The sequence below is a fragment of the Macaca fascicularis genome, chromosome 17 (assembly GCF_037993035.2).
Source record: "Macaca fascicularis isolate 582-1 chromosome 17, T2T-MFA8v1.1".
NCBI classification, from domain to species: Eukaryota; Metazoa; Chordata; class Mammalia; order Primates; family Cercopithecidae; genus Macaca; species Macaca fascicularis.
This window is the reverse complement of record NC_088391.1, coordinates 10,887,850-10,903,060: the sequence shown is the minus strand read 5'-3', so window position 1 is coordinate 10,903,060 and position 15,211 is coordinate 10,887,850. Positions and strand designations below refer to the sequence as shown.

The window sequence follows — 15,211 nt, the reverse complement described above, 5'->3', positions numbered from 1 at the left end:
ACACCACCATGTCTGGCTAATTTATGTATTTTTAGTAGAGACAGGGTTTCATCATGTTGGCCGGGCTGGTCTCAAACTCCTGACCTCAAGAGATCTGCCTGCCTTGGACTCCCAAAGTGCTGGGATTACAGGCATGCGCCACCGCGCCCAGCCAAGGATTGTTTCTTGATGCTTTTATCTGTTAGGCATAAATTAGGCTTACTGAAGATTGTGTCCCAGAATGTTTGAGAGAAACTGGCTTAGACGATTGCAATTATTCATTTAAAAAAGAAGAAACAAAAAACCCAAAGCATACCTTTTCATTGAGCATTGGACTAGAAACTGACTCTTAACCCTGGTTGCATATTAGAATTTCTCAGGGGCTAATTGTACAAAATACTGACACATACCCTCAGAGATTGATTTAATTGGTCTGAGATGGGACCTGGGCATCAGGATTTTAAAAGCTTCCCAGGTGAGTGCAAGGTACAACCACAGGGCTGTTGACTGTATGTGGGGTGTCCTGTTTGATAACTGATGTCTCAGTGTTAAGAATTTGAAGTTTCCTTTTCTAAGCCCTGATGATCTGTTCTGTAAATAAACGGATGATAGGCTCATCCATTTACATTTTTTCTGTAATTAGCCTTTTCACATTGGCTGTAGATGTTCAAGTATCACTCACATATACGAAACTTCCTTATACCTCTCCCGCTTCTCACAGGAGGAATTTCGGGATTGATGCAAAATGACTTCTGCACCTTTCCATAGGTTTTTGTACATGTTTAGCTGGCTTAGGCATTAATCACTGAAGCCTTGAGTCCTACTGAGAATGAGCCCTGCAGCCGAGTGAATGAAGGCAGTTGAGTATCTCGCTGTAGTTCTCTAATATTGGACTGGTGCTTTCAGGGGCTTCTTCCCTGCATCACCACCACCCCTCACCCCCCAACATCCTCTGCACAGACACACACACCATCCCCCACACAGACATACACACCATCCTAGGGGTTTCCTATCAATGTGTTCCTTTTAGTTGCTTCTGACTTTTATTATTAATAACATACAGAAAAGCACGGATAATTGGGAAATAACCACTTCTTGTACTCAGTACTTGCCCAGCTGAGCAGGGAAGGAGCACTGGAAAGTATATTAAGTGGTTGTTTGGCTTTTAAGTCAAACGTACTTGGGTTTACATTCTGGCTGCACTTTTCACAATCCACGTGGCCTTGGCATTAACCTCCCCAGCTGGTTTCCTCTGTAAACTCAGTTTGTACCTCCACAAGGTGGTTGTTGAAGATTAAAGGAATTTGTGCACATTGATGTGTTGAGTGATCTTGGCACCGAGTGGGCACCCAGGAAGTTCCACAAGTTATGTTGGCTGAGGAGGTGCTCCCTCATTTACCTCTTCAGTGTCAGCTTTCTTCTCCGATATCAGCATTCACTTTTTACTTCTCCTTGCGCCCGTTGCATACACACACGCTGATGTTTTATTTCCCCAATTCGTGTTTTCTGTGAAAGTGTGGCTTTTTAAATAGACGTTGCCAGGCAGGCAGAGCAGGGCTTGCTTCCTGCTTGGTGAACCAAGTGGCTGCTGTGGGTTTAGTGGAAACTCAGGAGTCTATTTATGATTGCTGAGGTGCCTGTGGCTCATCTTGACTGCCTGTGTCTGAGCGTTTGGTGATGTTCAAAAGCCGAAGGGTGCCAAAAGTGTCTCTGGAGAATTGAGACTTTACAGTCCATAAGCAGAGGACAGCATTTTCCCAGTCCCAGAGATACAAACTATTGCCAGAGTGTGTAAGCTGTTTGGTTTCCTAATAAAATATCTCAAGTCTTTTAGTAATACCTCCTTCCCTTCTAACAATGACACATACCAGACCAGCATTTTAAAAAAAATGCTCCCACCTTTTGATTTAGAAAAGTTGAAAGAATAGCACAGTGAACATGTGACCAATTACTGTGACACTTCTCACCATGTCCTTCTTGGGACAGGGACCTTCTCCTGAAACACAGGCCATCATCAAACCCAAGAAATCTCATTGACACAATAGTATTACCAGGTCCAACTGTGCATCAAAAATGCCCTTTACAACTGTATTTTTGGATCCAGGATACAAAGATTATATACTTCGGTTGGTAGCCATGGTCAGCCCAACACTTCTAAAATGATACAAATTTTGTTTGAGAATTTTGGAGATTTTATAGCTACTATACATAAGCATGTTGCCCAAAGGATGACTTTATTAGAGGAATTAGATGATGTTTCTTTAATAGTTGTTTTTAGGCGTTACTTGTAACCACTTATATCAAAAAGCATTATTAAATGTGACCCACCAACCAAAAGGTTGCCATAAATTATCTTGAATGTATTTGTTGACCTAACCTTAATAAAAACTACTGGAGTGGTCTAGTGATCAGAGTCATAACTGTTCCTCCCTGATCGGGTGATACAAGTCCAGGAATAAACGATTCCCACTGCTTCACAACCACAAGAATAGAATCTAGAATAGCAGGTATTGACTCTACAGTTGCTATGGCTTTCAGGTGTTTATGGCACATATACTGTGTGTCCTGCACACAGGTGGGGTGATGTATTTTCCACACACAGCTGATGTGTTCTGGTTATACTCCCCATGACTGCCTGCCTGCCCATCTGGAATTCCTCCCTTCAGTGTTAGTCCTGGTCCTCTGAGAAGGGGCATTGCCTTCACCGTACTTGTCAGGCCATTCAGTTGTAAAATGTCCGAAACCCACCTAAAAGTACTTTGGTTCAAAGGGGATTTATAAGCAGAAGGATGGCAGGTAATGAAAGAAAGCATTAACTAACCAGTCTGTGCATAACTCAGGGCAGCCGGGCTTTTGGAACACTGGGACTCCTCTCCACTATCCTTGCTGATAACTTGCTTCTAGGGGAGGTTGGGAAGCACAGCCGCAACAGCAGTCCCCAGCAGACACCACTAACACACCTCCCAGGGGCAAGAAGTCCCAGGGGGAAACTTCCGTCCCTCCTGGGGATGAAACTCTGCCCAGAGTGAGCTCTGCAAGAACACGACTGCTGCCATTCTAACCATGAGTAGGTAGAGGGAAGAACATTTATCAAAACAAGTGGGATGCTGCTTCCAGGAGAATGGAGGATGCTGGGTAGACCCAGTTGCACGTCTGCCCGGGACGTAACCTAGTTTTTCTCGTTCTCCCCTGCATCCCAGGGCACATGCATTCTCCCATTGTGGCACAGAGGAGACTGGCCAGGACGTAGTTCTTCAGTGCCGAGTCCATAGGCGCTAGGACCTCATGTGTAACCAGCAGACCCTGAGGTTGCACAAAGTGAGGGTGGCCCAAGATGCTGAGAACCTCCCAGCTCCCAAGGACGGATGTGGGGACTCATTACTCCTTTCCTGCCACTGGGAATCATGCCTAGTAGCCCAAGCAATTCACCAAGCCGTTGCTCTGAGCAGGGCTCTTTGGCCCTCACAGTTTGCCTAGAAAGCTCATCCTCCAGCCCCCAGACCCTGTTGTCCTCATCTATGTTGTGCATGGCTCCTCCTGCCCTGGTGCTGTGTGGTTCTGAATACAGGGAGAGGGAGTGGGGAGTCCAGGCTGACTCCCAGGTCTCTCTGACTTTGGTCTCTCTCTTTTCAAGGTGAAAAATGGCATCCTTCCTTGAAGGAGAACACGCAGACAGCCAGCCAGAGAAGAAGGTGAGGGAGAGCTAGGTTTACCTCGACACATGTTGAATTTGAGGTGTCTGCAGAGCCAACAGCCAGCCAGTGAGCAGAGGCTCCCGGGTGTGGAACTGGGTAGAGAGCGGAGCTGAAATACAGACTGCAGTTGGAGTGGACAGCCGGGCTCTGGGTGCAGACACACAAGCCGGCTGTGCACACAGCCCAAGTGAAGGACTGTTTGTCCTGTGTGTGCCCCCCATGCGCCCGAGTCACATGCACCCTCCTCTACTGAGCTTTCAGCCTCATCTATACATGTGAGAGGGAAGAGGCTCAGTTCTATTCATTGTTTAATAGCCCAAGTGCCTAGCACAGGGTTTGCATTTACTCAGTCAGGATTTGTCAAAGAACTGAGGTTCAAAACACAAACCCTCAGGAGGCCTATGTTAAGAATCAGGGCAGAAGAGCATCTGAGGAAACAGTGGTGGGAGAGCTGGAAGGAAACAGGTGGTAGAGGTCACAGAAGCCAAGGGAGAAAAAGGAGGAAGGGATGGAGAGGGACGAGTGCTACAAAGTGGCCAAAGGAGATGAAGACCAGAATGTGCACTAGACTGAAGCGCAGAGTTCTCTGGTGATTTCAGAGAGCAGTTGCAGCTGAATGAGTGTGAGGAAGCAAAGGATATTGCATTTGGAGAATGCTCTCCCGGGTGTAAAATTAGAAAATTGAGTGGGAAACTGGAACAATAAATGCATTCCACTAGAGTCTGGGGTGGAGTTTGGGTGGTGAATGCTCTGGGGTCAGAGGAAGATGGTTCTCTCCTTGTTCAACTTACCATGGTCTTCATATGCTTGGCTTTGGTCCCACTGAATCAACAGAGCCTGGAAGTCAGAGGCACCTGTTTCAGCCACCATCAAAATGGAAAGAACCCACAGGGTGTCCTGGATCCTCCCTTCTGTCCCTCTGGCCTCATCCAGTGCTGGCGCATTCCCCTCTGCCCATTTTCTACTTGGGACCTGGATTAGTCTGTTCTTATGCTGCCAATAAAGACATACCCGTGACTGAGTAATTTATAAATAAAAAGAGGTGTAACAGACTCAGAGTTCCACGTGGCTGGGGAGCCCTCACAACCATGGTGGAAGGCAAAGGAGGAGCAGAACATGTCTTACAGGGTAGAAGGCAAGAGAGAGCTTGTGCAGGGGAACTCCCATTTATAAAACCATCAGATCTCATGAGACTTATTCACTATCATGAGAACAGCATGGGAAAGATCTGCCCCTGTGATTCAATGACCTCCCACCAGGTCCCTCCCATGATGTGGGAATTATGGGTGCTACAATTCAAGATGAGATTTGGGTGGGGACACAGCCAAACCGTATCAGGAGTCTCTGGGAGATCTCAACTGCAGCCACTCACTCAGCCTCCCCCTTCCCATGCTCCTCAGAGTTTTAGCCAATAATGAACTATAAAACCATTCCTCACAGAAGCTAAAAAATTGCCTGACACAAAGACTTTTTGAGATAATAGGCTTGGAAATAGGAGTCTACAGTGGCCCAATGTAGACTGCCACCCATGGCAGACTCTTTGTTTCATGGCAGTGGAAACTGGAGGACACACGCTGGTCTGGGGGCTCCCCCTGGCCCATGAAAGCAGGTCTGCAGGCCAGGGGCTCTAAGGTCAATGAGACCTACCCAGGAGTGACATGTGCAGAGCTGAGATTTCTAACAGTGCATCTTTCCTACACAAGCTCATAAACCTCTTGTTTTTAGGAAGAGAGGGGGCATCACAGCTAGTTTTGGCAACCAAGGAAGAACAGTCCTCAGTCTGAAACTATCCTCTGTGGTTGTTGGGGAGGTCCTGCACTGGTTGAAAAGGGTCCCTAAAAATGGTAATCAGCCCTTCCTCAGACATGGTGAAGTTGGAGCAGGACCTTGGCTTCAAGGAGGAAGGAGTTACCCCCAAGGGATACTGTGCACCCCAAATCCTATATCCCTGGCCACAGCAGCCCTGCTCAAACCCACCCAACCTCCCACCCTCAGGTGTACATACATGTGCATACACTCTCTAACACATACACACTGCACCATATATACCCAATGCATATGCATGCACACACACACACACACACCCACAGGCACACTGCACCACACATACCACCCAACCCCACCCTCCGCCAGCCTTCACTTATCCATCTTCCCTCTGCTCAGGCCTCCCCCTCCCCAGGAATCCCTGGCCAGACCTCCTGACAATGCTCCAGTTGGTCCCCAACCCCTCCATGGAGATTTCTTTGTGTCTCTCCTTTTGTATTTAAAGCATTACTTTATAATCTGTTTGTAACTCTGCTGCTAGACTGTGTGTTCCTTGAGGACAGGAATAGGTTCCTAGTCCTATTGGTGTCCCCAGAGCTTAGCACAGAGCCTGACACATAAGCGAAATGTGAACTAAAGAAATGTGAGCAAAAGAAATAATTGATGGATAAGCACTGGCCAGATTCCACATGCCTGAGAAAACTGTGTCCCATTCCAGAAGCCTTAGTGTCTGTAGCAGCTTTCTAGGGCTGCCATAACTAATGACCACAGACCAAGTGGCTTGAAACAACGAAAATTTATTCTCTCTCAGTTCTGGAGGCCAGATGTCTGAAGCCAAGGTGTCAGCAGGACTCTAGAGGAGAATCCATCCTTGCCTTCCGGCTTCTGGTGCTGCCCTGCATTGCTTGGCTTGCAGCCACATCTCCTTATTTCTTCTTTCCATTACTTTTCCACATGTATTTCTTGTATTTCTGTTACCTTCTTTTGCCTCTCTCTTGTAAGGACACTTATGACATTTAGGGCCCACCTAGGAAATCCAGGGTAATCTCCCCACCCCACGATCCTAAACTTAATCACATCTGCAAAACCCCTTTCCAAATGAGGTCACGTTCATGGGCTCCAGGGACCAGAACTTGGATCTTTGGGTGGCCATTACTCAGCACGCTATGGAGCTCCCAAGTGGATGAGAAAAAATATTGCCTAAATCTTTCTTGCAAAGTTTTCCCGTGTTTCACCAGAGAGGAATCTCCTGGACAAGATGTGCTTGCTTTGTCATTGTCCAGGAACATCCAACCAGTGATCAAATTTGTAAGCCTTCAATCATACCTCTGTTGATAATAAAAGGTGCACAAAAATGACAGCTTTTCATGAGAATCTCCACCAAGGGCAGAAGTGAAAAGGGAGAGAGAAGGGTGTGCTTCAGGATGAGAGGCAGGGGAAGGTGCAATATGTCAAACTGGCCAAATTATTTCAGACTAGCATCTAAGCCACAAAATAGAGTCTTTGGGATCTTGGGACTGATGGCAAGGGGAAGGCAGGCCCAGGCTTAACCTTAGCTCCTAAAAGGAGGAATGGGATGAGGAACAGGAGATGGAAGAAGGTCTGAGTGAGGGGGAGTAGTCATGGTTAAGATGAGACAGAGTGACCTCCAGGGTCGAGAAGAATGATCCTAGCCCCTGTCCTGATAACAGAAGGACCTGACCAAGCTTCTAGGAGCTGTAGCCAGGCTCCTCTGAGTACTGGAGCCAAGAGGAGACCAGATCGCAGCTCTGCCATGCTTGCTGATGGATCTGGACATCTTTCTTTCTCCCCTGAGCCTTTATTTCCTCAGCTGTTAGTAGGGCGTGAGAAGCATGGTCCCTCCTTGATGGACCCCTACCTTTTACCAAAGCATCCTAGAAAAGCAAACAAACGTTTGCCTGAGAGTTGGCCAAGTGGTGCTACTTTGAGTTGATGTAGACAGGAGAGAAGGAAGCTCCATTCCTCGAGTACCACTGATTAGAGACCAGGATCCTGACTACACTTCATTTACCAGTGTGTGGGGTCTCTCATACCAGGGTCTTCGGCCCTTGTAGATATGGGTAAGGAGGAGGGAAAGACCCTGCCCAGGCTCTGAGCCCAAGATAACCTCCAGCTTTGGGGGACTACCAGGCATCCCAGCTCACAATAAAATTGTGCCTTGGTTCCATATTTCCGTTGTTCCTCATTGCATGTCTTCCTCTGGGATCTCACCAGGAGAAGGGGGTAATGGCAGGGCAGATTCAGACTCTCCTGGGACCCTAGCTCCAATGCCAGCCATCAGCATGCTGAATCCTATCTGATCCCCTCGTCCGACAACATCCCAGTCCCATCCTCCCTGCCTGCTGGCTGAAAAGCCTCATGCTTTTCTTTATGGAGAGTGAAAGATGACAGATCCAGGAAGCCAGAAACATTGATCCCTGGCTTGTTTGCAAACTGGAACAGGGTACCTCTCTGTGCCTTGGTTTCCTTATATGTTCACCAGGAGTCATCACATTTGCCCAGCCAGGTTCTGGGCTTCCTGGAGGTGAGACCTAGGACAAGGAGACTCCTTTGAGCTCCAGTTTCTTCATCTGTAAATTCTGAGGAATAGCATTTGTCTCACAGGATTGTTGGGAGGGAGAATTGAAAGATGAGATGTGGAAGCTCTTCAGCAAAGTCAAAGCAAAAGTAGTTGACGATTAGATAAAAAACAATGTATAAGAGGTTGAACGGAGGAGTGCCTTAACGCAGAGGAGTTTCAGTTCAGACAGTATTTCTCAAAGGATATTGCTTGGAACACTCATCCCAAAAAATGCAGCTTGAATAAGGGGCTCCTTGGTCAAGTAAATTTGGGAAACTGTTCCTTTCCTGGAGATTTACCAGGTGCTTGAAAATATTAAGAGCTCAGAAAAGTACTGAGGTTAACAGACCCATTGAACTGTCTTTAATCCAGCATTTCCCAAACTCATTTCTTCAGGAACCACTCCCCTACCTGACATGCCCCCACTTTAACACAGGGAACCGAGGGTACTGGTTACACTTGTCCCTGCCCCTGCTGTGATGGACCCGAGGGAGATGGGAAAGCAGGATGCTGGCTGCGGAGGCAGGAGGGAGTGGGAAGGGGGCAGAAAGAGGACCTGGGTCACGAAAATGTCAGATGTGTCACTACTTGGCTCCATTTTCTTCCATCCAGGTCGGACCAATTGGAAGCTGCACCTGGAGGTATCTGGAAACCTGCTTGGCATGATTTATAGAGGTGGGTTTTGTTTTGAACACTGCTGGCTTCATATAATGGTATTATTTCCTCAAGGGATTAGTTAATGGAGGGAATACTGCTCTCAGAGAAACAGCATCAACGAAGATCTCTCAACTTAAAATAGTACTGAGTAGACAGGCCATGACCCCAAGATTGAACTCGAAATGCTGCAGTCCAAAATCAAGGATGAAAAAGGAACACTTCACTGAGGAGAGACAGAAATCCACCATTGAAAGGTTTATAAAAAGCAGGGTGGAACAAGGGGTCTGGACTAGTGAGATGGATTGTTTAGGAGGCTCAAAGGCTCAGCAACAGAGGGGCAAAAATTGTGGGGGTGTGAAATGCCCCCCACTAACAGCTGAGGAAATAAAGGCTCAAGGGAGAAAGAAAGATGTGCAGACCCATCAGCAAACATGGCAGAGCTAGGACCTGGTCTCCTCTATGCCTCTGGAGCTTGGGAAAGAGAAAACTCAGAATTCAAACCCAGGTCAGGAAGGAGAAAGGAAGGGAAGAGGGAAGGGAGGAGGGAAAGGAGGAAAGAAGGGAAGGAGGAGGAAAAGAAGGGAGGAAGGAAGGAAAGAAAGAAGGAAGGAAGGAAAGGAGGGAATGAAAGAAGTAGGGAGAGGAAAAGAAAGCATGTGCATATGCATGCATATCCCCACCCCAGCTAACATGTCCAATATAGGTCTGCACCCCAACAAACCCTGGCCCCTTAACCACTTCTCTGGGCTTGGGACTGTGTGGCTCTTCTTGGGATTGATGGATGTGGGAGGAGGCCATGCTGGCTCTGAACATGGACTTGGGGCCATCTGGGCATGGGATTTCCTGGTTCCATGACCTGGAGAAGGAGGTGTGGTTAGATAGGGGCATGGCCAGGGCAGGGGTCCCCTTGCCCTGCTCCAGCAGGGGTACTGGTCATGGAGAGACCAGACAGCGTGGAGCAGGTACTGGAAAGTGTTGGACTGGAGGAGGGGCCAAGAGACTGTCTAGCTTTGCAGTTAGGGGCTCTCTGCCCCTTGTGGTCTCCATTTGCAAAGTGATGGGTTTGAATTATAGGTGGAGGTTCACAGCTCAGTGTTTGGGAACAAAGGTTTGAATTGTGAATTTTTTTGTTTGTGTGACTTTGGGCAAAACCTTCATCTCTCTGAGGACCAGCTTTCTCATCTGTGAAATTGGATGTTCCCTTTCTAGGCTGCGGTGAGGATTCCACGATGTTGGTGAAGAGATCAGCACAGTGTGTGCTTGGGAACTGGCAGCCACACTATTGTTCTTTCTGAGGTTGCTCACTTACAGCTTTAAAGTAGCTGCTCTGGGACTATCCTTGGAAAGAAGAGGGCAACTGGCCTCCTAATTTTATTCCCAGAGCCGATTTCCCTCCACTCTGGAGTCTGGTAGTTAAGAGCATGGGCTCTAGAATCTCCTGGGTCATTTAATTGTTAACTATTGGTGAGTCACTTAACTTCTGGGAGCCTCAGTTTCCTGGTTGGTAAAATGAGATGCTAACAGTATCTATTCCCAAAGATGTTATTAGGAATAAATGCAAATACATCTAAGCTCTTAAGCAAGGCCCGCCTGGCACACAGTTAATGTTTAAATCTGCCAGTGTTTTTCACCAATAGCCTCACGGTTCTCTCCCACTGTTCTCAGCCCACCTATAGGCAGATGCTGTAGGTGGCATTTGGATCTGTGGCAGAGGTGCTCGGGGAGCCATTGGCTCAGTTCATCAGCCCTGTGCCCTTTGCTCAATGGAACAATGGTCTCCAAGGAAGAAAAACCTCAAATCCGATTTGTTCGCTTAAATTCAAGCTCTAATTGTTTTGGGAAGAAGCCCATGGTGGCTGAAATCATTCCTTGTTTTGCTCTTCTTTGCTCCTGTCTGGCAAAGCTTAATCTCAGTCAGACCTTTTGATTGCACAGGGAAAAATTTGCCAAGAAAAGAAAATAGCAGCTGGGTCTCTTTAGAACTCAGACAAGGAAATTGCTTTATGATCAGGGCTCCTTCTGGGCAGCTTCACTTCCTTCTTCTTCCCGTGTAAGAAAATTTAAATTAAACAAATCTGAGCCAGTAATAGACAAATCTGGCTTCTCCCTGAGGGCTGACATGCAGATGACCTCGTGGCACTGGAAGGTCTCGTAAATGGTGGACCACCCCAGCACAGGTGCTCTCCAGGAGGGCTTGCTCTGCCCCAGCGGCAGCCTGGTGGGAAAGAACCAGGTAAGTACAGGGTGCAGATTCCTCAGGCACCTCTGCTTAAAGCGAAGACCCCAGGTGGAGCATGGCCATTGCACATTTTCCATTAGCAAAAAAATATTTACATCAATCCCTTCTACTTGGTCCTATGTCACCCACTCTTTCCTTCCTCCTGGATGCGTCTAAATCCCTCGGAAAGGCCATCTGCTTCCACTCCTCAAACCCTTTCCCTTCATCATCTTGTCCTCGCATCTGCCGCCCCCAACTCTGTGCCAACCATATTGAACTACTAGAAATTTCCAGGACATCCCCTCTCCCTTGTCTAGTGGCTTTGCCTCAGGCTCTTCTCTGTCTCTAATTGTGGAAAAATGGCTGGGCATGCTGGTTCACACCTGTAATCTCAGCACTTTGGGAGGCCGAGGCAGGCAAATCACAAGGTCAGGAGTTCGAGACCATCCTGGCCAACATGGTGAAACCCTGTCTCTAGTAAAAATACAAAAGATTAGCTGGCCGTTGTGGCTGGCGCCTGTAATCCCAGCTACTCGGAAGGCTGAGGCAGGAGAATTGCTTGAACTCAGGAAGTGGAGGTTACAGTGAGCCAAGATTGTGCCACTACACTCCAGCCTGGGTGACAGTGCAAGACTCCACCTCAAAAAAAAAATTGGGGTGAAACACGCATCTTAACCACTTTTAAGTGCACAGTTCCACAACATTAAGTACATTCACACTGTTGTGCAACCACCACCACCATCCATCTCCAGAGTGCTTTTCATCTTGCAAAACTAAAACTTTACACCCATGAAACAACAATTCTCCATTTCCCTCTCCCCAGCCCCTGGAAACCACCATTCTACTTTCTGGCTCTATGAATTGGAATCCGCCAGGCGCCTCCTGTGAGTGGAATCAGTATTTGTCTTTCTGTGACTGGCTCATTTCATTAGCATAAGGTCCTCAAGGTTCATCTGCATGGTAGCAGCTCTTCCTTCTCTTAAGGCTTCCTTTCAGATGGCCACATCCTACTCATCTTTCAGGTCTCAGCCTAAGTTATCTCCCTCTGGGAAGGCACCCTGCTGACCTCCCAAGTGAGCACCCCCACCATGCTTTGCATTCCGATCCTGTCAGGGGACAGCCAGGGATGTGTGAGCTCCTTCAGGACACAGACTCCTTTCCATCCATGGCTGTATCACTGCACGGTGCCTGGCACTGAGTGGTGGCCACCAAATATTGCAGAGGGGAATGTTGAACAACCTTTCCTTGGAGATGTTCATGAACAATTTTCAACAAAAACCTTCAGACCAGATCTGAATGCTCTTGATCTACCGGGGTTACCAGGTATCCACCACCCTTTCCTGGAGCACAGTTGGCCTCTGTGGCACTGTTGTCTGCCTGTTCTCTCGTTCCTCTTGCCTGACCTGCGGTCTCTGCTCAATCCGTCCCTCTTTCTCTTTGAGCACTTGAGGTGTCTGCACCCACTCTGCTCCACACACATCCCCTGGGGTCATCCTGGCCCCACCTCTCTGGAGATGATTTCCAGTTGCCTGTCCGTGCCTCACTTCATCCTGCACAGCCTGGGAAGCACCTCATCCCGGCCATCTCTCTCCTTCTTTCTGTGTAAGCTGACCCAGCCTCTGCAAGTCTGCAGGTTAACACCAGCACCATCACTTGGCTTGCAGTTTGCAAGGACGTGCTTGATTCCACAGCAATGTGCCGGCTGTCCAAATCTTCAGTGTTCGGAGCATTTGTAAACAACACCCCTTCCTTTGTATGCTCCTATAAAATCCCTTCTCCAAGGCCTTATCACTGTGGGGTGGCAGAAAGAGAAGTGGGATCCTATCCCTGCCTTGCCACATATTGGTGGTTTAAATTTAGGCAAATTACAAGTCCTCCCTAAGCCTCAGTTTCTTCATCTGTAAAGCGGAGATAACAAATAGAACATCTCCAGGGATGTTGTGAGAACTAACAACGGAATTCAGTGATTTCCTACCTAATGTGTGAGATATCCCTGGGTGGAAGATCTCCCACATTTTTTTGATGTTGAATAAGGTGTGTGCTGTTTGAGAAACTGGGCCCCACTAAGACAATGTATGTGAGGTATCTTGTAGAACCAACACGAGCGCGTTGACCACAGGCCCATCGCCTTCCTCCCTCCTCAGTTCTCTCTCCCTGTCCTTGGTCCCACAGCCAAGCTGCCCAGGGAAAATGTTGATGTTATTTCTAGGGAATCCACTGCTCAAAGGTTCGCTGCAGTAGTAGACACTCTCTTAGGTGAGTTGATGGATTAGCTGGCTCTCTGTCAACGCCCTGCCAAATGCCCACAGCCCTCTGAATGCTAATGCCTGGAAGGTGGTGAAAGTGGCCGGTGCACTTCGGCTCCAGCAGGTGAGGAATTGACTTGTGTGCTTAGAATCAGGTTTGTTCTCAAACCTGTTTGTGCCCATCGTGCACTTCATTGTGCTGATAAATTTATTTAAACAAAATGAAAATTCATGAAATTCACGTGAAATGTAATGAAAAGAACTTGGTGAAAGCTAAGATGAAGACTTTGAAAAGACTAGCTGAAGGGTGATACTGAATTGAGGATATGTGAAACCACTGTTAAAGTGTGGGAGAAATTATAAAAATCTGCAAGGATATTGCACTCCTATTGCTTTGCAAATATCATTAAATTCTTACTCTACTTTTACAAAGTGGAAATTGAAAATCATATATAATGCATTACAGGAAGACCATGCTGAACTCATCTCTCAGTGCAAGAAACAACCTTGGCTCTACATCAAAAGATTGGCGAAGGAATGTACATCTTAATGTTGCAAATTGAAATAAAATGTTTACGGGATGTGTACATCATTTTTTAATGGTTCCTTGCCTTTAAAGATATACAGTCATGCATCTCCATTCCGAAAAATGCGTCGTTAGGGGGTTTTATCATTATGCAAACATCACAGGGATTGTGACCCAAGAAGGCCAGTGTGGGACCCAGGGAATGAAATAACACACAGCTAAGAGAGAGGCACTAATTTGCCCTGCTTCCCTGTAAAACCCACCACATCACAGCACAGGGAGACCGGGCAGGCGCACAGAGTCTCTGTGGTACCCCAGGTTTCCATAGCTTTGGGAGCCTCAGGGCCCGCCCTCCACCTCATGCTGTCAGGAGCCCAGGGTGTCTGCACAGGGGTCCTAAGGAGGAAGAGTGAGGCAGTCGTACCGTAAGTGGCACTGGGGGAAGGAACATCGGCCATGGAGCTTGGGTTGAAGAACTGAGGGGGGCCTTGACGGTGAAACTGGGGGAGGCTTAGAGTGCCCTGAACACTGCAGAAGGACATTTGACGTGTGGGATTCGAGTTGTGACCTCAGTTATACTAACAGGATGGGGTGGTGGGGTTGGCTAAGGGACAGTGACTCTTGCAGATAACAGGGAGGCCCGGGATGCCCCTGCCAAGAAAGGCTGCATCATTTCAGGAGGCCCCTCTCTTTGACCTGGGTGATTCTCTCAGACTAATCGCTATTGCAAAATGCATTCTGTTTGTTTATGCCTTCTTTCGTCTCAGCTTCAAGGATGGAATCTTCTGGAGAGAGAATGTTATCAGTCTTTTCAGGCTGGAATAAGGAACAGATATGGGAACAGGAACCCATGATCACATTGGTCATGGGGAACAAGGGCCACCTGTCCGTTACATGAATTTTCTGCGTTGGAACAAGATGCAGCCTGACTGAATCCATTAGATAACAAGAGCCTTTTCTCCTGAGCTTTGACTTGATTTTCAGACTACCAACTCATATGTGATATTTTCCAGGTGAATGATTTTCTGCATCCAGTCAACTTATTTTTGTTATGGTCGTGTTTGATCTCTGACATCCCAGAAGAATCGTTACTGAGATCCAGAATCCAGTCAACACATTGCTTTTTCAAAATAGACATTCAGAGAAACCTGCCATTTTTAGGGCTGGAAAGAAACTTAGAGATCATGTAATCCCACTCCTCATTCGATAGCTAACTCGGTGGACATGACTGCTAGAGAAAGGCACAAACTAATTAGGGTGAACTTGAAAGTGGAACCCAGGAAACCCTAACTCATGAAGAGTGCTACAAACATTTTGTTCTGTAACTACACAATTTGGATTCCCATTGACTGGCCCAGATACACTATAGAAGGGCTTAGGTTCTTTTTTTTCTGTGTATTTTTCTTGGAAATAATATACAGACATTTCCTCAGGTATCCATGGTCCAATTGGACAGAATCATAAACAAAATCACCCTATGGTTTTCTTACACAAGATCAAGGTCACGTGCGAAACCTTTGCTCACCCTCTCGCGTGCTTGGGGAG

The 15,211-nt window shown here is 47.3% G+C and overlaps 1 long non-coding RNA gene across 1 annotated transcript; it reads left to right on the top strand.

Moving 5' to 3' along the window:
* Positions 1-7,808: 7,808 nt before the first annotated feature.
* Positions 7,809-14,831, top strand: LOC135968083 (uncharacterized). Its single transcript, XR_010582542.1, has 3 exons — positions 7,809-8,694; positions 9,886-13,264; positions 13,607-14,831. It is a non-coding gene; the product is annotated as an uncharacterized lncRNA (long non-coding RNA).
* The last annotated feature ends 380 nt before the right edge of the window (positions 14,832-15,211 follow it).